Source organism: Dasypus novemcinctus, unplaced genomic scaffold (genome assembly GCF_030445035.2).
Source record: "Dasypus novemcinctus isolate mDasNov1 unplaced genomic scaffold, mDasNov1.1.hap2 scaffold_200, whole genome shotgun sequence".
Lineage (NCBI taxonomy): Eukaryota > Metazoa > Chordata > Mammalia > Cingulata > Dasypodidae > Dasypus > Dasypus novemcinctus.
In genome coordinates this window covers 100,470-106,574 of record NW_026688175.1, presented here as the reverse complement: position 1 = coordinate 106,574, position 6,105 = coordinate 100,470, and positions in this window count along the sequence as shown.

Sequence of the window (6,105 nt, the reverse complement as noted above, 5' to 3'; positions counted from 1 at the left end):
ATCAACTTTTAGTTAGCACTTCTACAAAATTTTACTTTTCAAAATATTTATTCAAGTTTTACATCCTTTATTTTGTGAATAAAAATAAACTATTCATTTCAACTTAGGCAAAAACCATTTTTTTATGAAGAGACATAGTAATTTCATTAATTAAGACTTACATTTTTTTTATCATTGTAGAGATCCCATTAACATTTATTTATTTTTTATTTATTTATTTATTTTTAAAAATTACATTAAAAATTATGAGGTCCCATTCAACCCCACCACCCCCACCCCCCACTCGCCCCACAGCAACACTCTCTCCCATCATCATGACACATCCATTGCACCTGATAAGTACATCTCTGAGCATCACTGCACCCCTAGTCAATGGTCCACATCATAGCCCACATTCTCCCACGTTCCATCCAGTGGGCCCTGGGGGGATCTACAATGTCCCATAATTGTCCATGAAGCACCACCCAGGACATCTCCTCGTCCCGAAAATGCCTCCACATCTCATCTCTTCCTCCCATTCCCCAAACCCAGCAGCCACCATGGCTACCCTTCCCACACCCATTCCACATTTTCTCTGTGGACATTGGATTGGTTGTGTCCATTGCACATCTATGTCAAGTGGGGCCTTAGATTCCACATGGATACTGGATGCACTCTTCCTGCTTTCAGTTGTAGACACTCTAGGCTCCATGGTGTGGTGGTTGACCTTCCTCAACTCCATGTTAGCTGAGTGGGGTAAGTCCAATAAATCAAAGTGTAGGAGCTGAAGTCTGTTGAGGCTCTGAGCCTCGGTGTCATATTATCAGTCCAGAGATTCAAATCCCCTAAATATATCTAAAACCCCAGCACCAACTACAATTCCATTGAAGTAGCATGCAAGTCTTCTGAAAAGAGATCCCCTCTGAGTCCAATTCCATCACGCAGAAACACCGGCTCCAAAGAAGGGCCATCTGCCATGGCAGTGAACCCCATCTGCCATGACCATAGAACCCGTGGGTCTCTTTATCCCTCAAAAGAGCCAATACCTGGGGTTGTACCTACTTTATCTGTCTCTCAGACTCTGCTCAGTTGTGCATAAGGGCATTCCTTCTGACAACCTCCAGACTCTTTTTTAGAGACTCATAGCCTTATATTCTCATTTCTCCTTTCCATTTCCCCCTTACATTAGGTCAAACAGCATTTTGAAGTCATGTTATTATATGTAGACAGGGATATTCTGCTGATCTGTGTTGAACCTTTAATTCAAGGTCCTTTTCTAGTTGCATCTTGAGCTGATATGTGGTAGTGATCCCTCAGTGCCAGGAAGGCTCATCCCTGGGTGTCATGTCCCACGCTGGGGGGAATGCACTGCATCTACATGCTGAGTTTGGCTGTGAGAGTGGTCACATTTGTGTAACATGAAGGCTGTCAGGAGGAAACTCCCAGGCACAGTGCTACTCTAGGCCTTATTCTTATTGCAGGATAATAGGCTCAAAAGCATAGCCATAAGTATCAGGAGCCCACTGTTGGGCCCTCCTTCCTTCCTGGTTCTTGCCGTTGCACCTGGGGGACTGCCGCTGCTTCCCCAGGGTCCACAGCAGTGACCCCCCAGCCAGGGGCCCAGTACCCCCCCAGCTATTGTTTTTAATTGTTTCCACTATATCTAGACATTACTATATACCCTGGGCATATGCCCTGTATAACTCCCTGTAAACCATATATATCCTGTCAATAACATCCTATATCAGTATTCCTCCACTGCTATTGTTGAACCACTCTGTGATCCAAAACTTCCGGTAAGTCAATCCCAACATAATTTCAGCTTCACAAGAGTCTTAGATCACTGAAATTCATATATACAATATACAGTACTTCCCCAGATTCACCATAAAACCTTTTCCCTTCCACAGCGATAATCTGTTAACTTGTTCATATCATATTTCCTGAAACTGATGTACAGATTCTGAGACAATAGCTTTCAAACAAGATGACATCTGTGCTTACTATGTGGTCCATACTTTAGGTTGTACAGTTTTCTAAATTTTTTAGTTATCCTATGTTTTGCCTTATGGTTTACATTATTAGTCTGTCATCCCCTATATGTTTTTGGAGTAATATTACATATTTTATATCCATCTTCGTGTACTCTCACAAAACTCCTCTCTTGCCCCCATATTACCTTGGTTCCATCCATTCCACATCCATTTTCCCCTCCCCTTGGGGCCCACAACGCCAGCCAATCTCCCTTTCCTGAGAAGCTATGTCCAGAGATACTTGCAGCAGTATTCAGGGCCTGACTTTCTCAACTGCCCTAATGCCCTGGGAGCCATCCTTTCTCACTAGAGATACAGTTCTCTCTATTTGACGGCATTAGTCCTCCCCAGGATGTGGGTCCACCCCAACTCTCACTTCTTGGGTCTCTTCCCAATGGTACAGCCCACCCTGGCAAAATGAGCCTTCAGCTATTCCCCCAGAGTCCGTCCCGCATCAGACCATACCCCCTGAGCATCCTAAACAGGTAACCCTCCTACTTATACTTTGATACGATTTTCTCAACATTTTGTTCTCAACGAACACCTGACACTCTCCCATGTTCATATGTTGCCCCTCCCTCCTCCCAATTTTTGGACAATATTACCCCTCTGCCCTTCCCCAGCCCCCCTCAAACCCACAAAGCCCCACCCGAAGGTAACCCTTTGCCCCCATTTTGTGCCTTCTTTGTGCTCATACTTACCGCCAGCTCATCAGAGATTCCACCCCTGCAGACTTTAACTCACATCCTTCCTCCACCCCCTGATTTCCTGTAAGCCTCTTTTCTGGTGTCTAGCTCTCTGAGGCAGTTTGCTTATTTCATATCATTGAGGTCATGTAGTATTTGTCCTTCAATGCCTGGGTTGCTTCACTCAACATAAGATTCTCAAGGTTCATCCATGTTATCACGTGTGATTGTAGTGTATTTGTTCTTTCTGCCGAGTAGTGTTCCATTGTGTGTATATACCACATTTTATTGATCCACTCATCTGTTGATGGACATTTGGATTGATTCCAACTTTTGGCAATAGTAAACAATGCTGCTATGAACATCGGTGTACATATATCTGTTTGTGTCCTTGTTTTCAGTTCTGATGGGTATATACCCAGCAGTGGTATAGCTGGGTCATATGGCAAATCTATGGTTACTTTTTTGAGAAACCGCCAAACTGTCCTCCAGAATGGTTGGATCCTTCTGCATTCCCACCAGCAGTGGATGAGTTTTCCCCTTTCTTGACATCCTCTCCAGCATTTGTATTCTTCTGTTTTTTTCATAGCTGCCAATCTTATGGGAGTAAGATGGTATCTCATTGTAGTTTTGATTTGCATTTCCCTGATAGCTAGAGATTTGGAGCATTTTTTCATGTGCTTTTTAGCCATTTGTATTTCTTCTTTGGAGAATTGTCTGTTTAAGTCTTTTTCCCATTTTTAAAATTGGTTGTTTATCTTTTTGTTTTCAATATTTATGAGTTCTTTATATATGCAAGTTATAAGCCTCTTATCAGATATATGGTTGCCAAATATTTTCTCCCATTGTGTGGGTTCCCTTTTTACTTTCTTGACAAACTCTGTTGAGGTGCAGAAGGCTTTAATTTTGAGGAAGTCCCATTTATCTATTTGTTCTTTTGCTCCTCATGCTTTTGGTGTGATATTCATGAAGCCATTTCCTATTACAAGGTCCTGTAGATGTTTCCCTACACTGCTTTCCAAGATCTTTATGGTCTTGGCTCTTATATTTAGGTCTTTGATCCATCTTGAGTTGATCTTTGTATAAGGTGTGAGATGGTAATCCTCTTTCATTCTTCTACATATGGCTATCCTGTTCTCTAGGCACCATTTGTTGAATAAGCCATTCTCTCCCAGTTGAGAGGGTTTGGTGGCTTTATTGAATATTATATGGCTATATACATGAGGTTCTACATCTGAACTTTCAATTCGATTCCATTGGTCTGTGTGTCTCTCCTTATGCCAATACCATGCTGTTTTCACTACTGTAGCTTTGTAGTATGTTTTGAAGTCAGGAAGTGTGATTCCTCCTATTTCGTTTTTCTTTTTCAATATGTCTTTGGCTATTCGGGGCTTCTTTCTTTTCCAAATAAATTTCATAGTTAGTTTTTCTAGTTCCTTAAAGAAGGCTGTGTTGATTTTTATTGGGATTGCATTGAATGTGTAGATCAGTTTTGGTAGGATAGACATCTTAATAATATTCAGTCTTCCTATCCATGAACAAGGAATATTCTTCCATTTATTTAGGTCTTCTTTGATTTCCTTGAACAGTCTTGTATAGTTCTCAGTGTATAAGTTTTTTACCTCTTTAGTTAAATTTATTTCTAAGTATTTGATTTTTTAATTTACTATTGTGAATGGTATTTGTTTCTTGATTTCCTCCTGATCTTGCTCATTATTGGTGTACAAAAATGCTACTGATTTTTTTGCATTGATCTTATAACCTGCAACTTTGCTGAACTCATTTATGAGTTCTAGAAGCTTTGTTGTAGATCTCTCAGGGTTTTCTGCAAATAGTGAAATTTTGACTTCTTTCCTTCCAATTTGAATGCCTTTTATATCTGGTTCTTGCCTCAATGCTTGGGCAAGTACTTCCAAGACAATGTTAAATAGGAGCGGAGACAATGGGCATCCTTGTCTTGTTCCTGAGTTTAGAGGGAAGGATTTCAGGATTTTGCCATTGTAAACAATGTTGCCTGTAGGTTTTTCATATATACTCTTTATCATGTTGAAAAAGTTCCCTTGTATTCCGATCTTTTGGAGTGTTTTTATCAAGAAGGGGTGCTGTATTTTGTCAAATGCCTTTTCTGCATCTATAGATATAATCATGTGATTTTTTTCCTTCAATCTGTTTATATGGTGTATCACATTGATTGATTTTCTTATGTTGAACCATCCTTGCATACCTGGAATAAATCCCACTTGGTCATGGTGTGTAATTCATTTAATGTGTTGTTGAATATGATTAGCAAGTATTTTGTTAAGTATTTTTGCGTCTAGGTTCATTAGAGAAATTGGTCTGTAATTTTCCTTTCTTGTGGTGTCTTTGTTTGGCTTTGGTACTAGGATAATGTTGGCCTCATAGAAGGTGGCAATGTTCCTTCTGTTTCAATTTTTTGGAATAGTTTCAACAGGATTGGTGTTAGTTCTTTCCAGAATGTTTTGTAGAATTCACCTGTGAAGCCGTCTGGCCCTGGGCTCTTCTTAGTTGGGAGATTTTTAATGACTGATTCTATCTCTTTGCTTATGATTGGTTTGTTAAGATCATCAATTTCTTCTTTCATCAATGTGGGCTGCTTATGTGTTTCTAGGAATTTGTCCATTTCCTCTAAATTGTCATTTTTGTTGGAGTATAGTTTTTCAAAGTATCCTCTTATGATAGGCTTTATTTCTGTGGGATCAGTGGTGATATCACCTTTCTCATTTCTTATTTTGTGTATTTGCATCTTTTCTCTTTTTTTCTTTGTTAGTCTCACTAAATGTTTGTCAATTTTGATGATCTTCTCAAAAAACCTGCTCTTGTTCTTGTTTATTTTTTCAAGTGCTTTCTTATTTTCTATTTCATTTAGTTCTGCTCTTATCTTTGTTATGTCCTTCCTTCTGCTTCCTGTTGGGTTACTTTGTTGTTGTTTTTCTAATTCTGTCAAAAGTGCAGTTAGTTCTTCAATTTTTGCTCTTTCTTCTTTTTTGATATATGAATTTATGGCTATAAATTTCCCTCTCAGTACTGCTTTTGCTGCATCCCATAAATTTTGGTATGTTGTGTTATCATTATCATTTGTTTCAAGGTAGTCATTGATTTCTTTTGAGATTTCCTCTTTGACCCACTGTTTTTCTAAGAGTTTGCTGTTTAATTTCCAAATCGTGGTGTGAAGTGTGGGCCTCCATCCCTTGCAAATTTCCAGCTTCACTCCACTGTGATCAGAGATATTGTTTTGTGTGATTTTGATCTTTCTGAATTCATTAAGCCTTTCTTTGTGGCCTAGCATATGATGTATCTTGGAGAATGTTCCATGTGCACTTGAGAAAAATGTATATCCTGCTGTGTTTGGGTGTAATGATCTATATATGTCTATTAGATCCAGCTTT